At 33.7% G+C, this 1,754-nt stretch overlaps 1 pseudogene; it reads right to left on the reverse strand.

Moving 5' to 3' along the window:
* The window catches only part of LOC120440643, a 3,026-nt pseudogene continuing 1,272 nt past the window's right edge, over positions 1-1,754 (reverse strand).

Below are 1,754 nucleotides of genomic sequence, written 5' to 3' on the forward strand. Positions count from 1 at the left end.
CAATTATAACATAATGCCAGCAACTTCAATAAATGCTTGGATGAAATGATAATTAATGCAATGACAAAGATGATGGTTATATAAAATAATCCCTGTAATTCCACACTACATATCTAAAAATGACTCAACATTATCTAATAGTTCCTTTTCAGTAGATTTAATGATATTATTTATTATTAGGTCGAAAAGGAAAAACACTTTTGTTTTGTACTATGTTTCATGTAGTGTGTTACCACAATACTTTTTATAGTATTAGCTTTTATATGCTCAACCTCTTACTAACACCGCCAATGAACACCTGCTGTAAAGTTACAGCAGTGCAAACTGCACTACATTAACAGTGGAATTTGCAAGCATTCATTTCTTGATGCAGAAAATGTTGAAATTGTTCTTATGGGTCATTTCATGACAGGTCATCAGATACCTCCATCCCGACCATCACAGATTCCCCTGAATAAAATAGGGGAAATATATTATTCCTAATAGATATTATACAAAAGTTCAGGTCACCTGTGTCATAATTTTTCTTAAAAACAGTATTTCAAGGGACATGAGAAAAGTTACGTGTTATAAAAATGATTTTTATAATATATGTGATATATAGAGTATAATATTTTATATGATATACAATACATTTTTGATGCATCAATGCTGCTATTTATCTGAGTGCAAAGAAAGTAACAACCATTGACTGTTGTCTCTGACTGGGGTTTTAAGTTTTATCCTGTTAATGTAAAGAAAGTCTGTTTATCATTATTAAATCTTTTATTTAAATAGATAATTTAATTGAGATCAAGCCCTCTTTTTCAAGAGAGACCTGTGTACAAAACATATATATATATACAGACAGGCACATAATGCAAGGACAGGTTATACATGATGATTGAGAAAACATGTCTTATGGTGGAGACAGCATTCAAACACATCATTGTTGACGACATAATTACAGATTGTCAAAGCCAGATTCTTGGATGAAGGCACTTATTGGCTGGTCTCACCTCTGAAATGAATTGTGGAGTAAACATACATACAACTTAAAAACTGTTCCGCAACTAAGAACTGACACATTTATCAGAAGCTGTCATTAACCAAAAAGTTTTTTAATAAATATATGAATAACACAGCTTTAAATTTTTAGAATCCAACATTTGATTATATTGAATGTAATCAAATATGTGTATGTACACATTTAAAGATATGCTTTTTGTTTCTCTTCAAGAACATTTCCTAAATGTTTTTGCTCCTTTGGTTTAAATGATACTAGACGTCCTGTTTTCCCTCTTAAAGGGAGAAAAATGTAATTGTGGGGGAGTGTGACATGATGAAAATTTAGCATTGAGACACATGTTGTAAAAGAGAACAATAAAACAGCATTACAATCTTTTCACAGACCATTTTCAAATAAAATGTAATAACTTTTCTTGTCTAGTTAATGCGAGTTAATGGGAGTGATCACAAGAGGTGCAGAGTTTTTACCATTATCATTATTGCAGGGATTGAAGCATGGGTAGAGTTTCTCAGTGAAGGAGCAGCCAGTAAAGGAGTAGATAGAAGCTGCTGCATACACATCATAAAAGGAGACCAGACGCTCCTCATAATCCACAAACACTCCCACTTTATCAGGAGCAGACGCCAGAGAGAGAACGGCTGCTGGGCCAGTACATGCTGTGTACTCGTTGTTGTTCCTCAGCCATAGAGCCCAGAAACCATCCTGAGGCTTTACTGAGTTTCCTCCCTTCCTGTTCACTGACTCT

This window comes from Oreochromis aureus, linkage group 6, assembly GCF_013358895.1.
Source record: "Oreochromis aureus strain Israel breed Guangdong linkage group 6, ZZ_aureus, whole genome shotgun sequence".
Classification (NCBI taxonomy): Eukaryota; Metazoa; Chordata; class Actinopteri; order Cichliformes; family Cichlidae; genus Oreochromis; species Oreochromis aureus.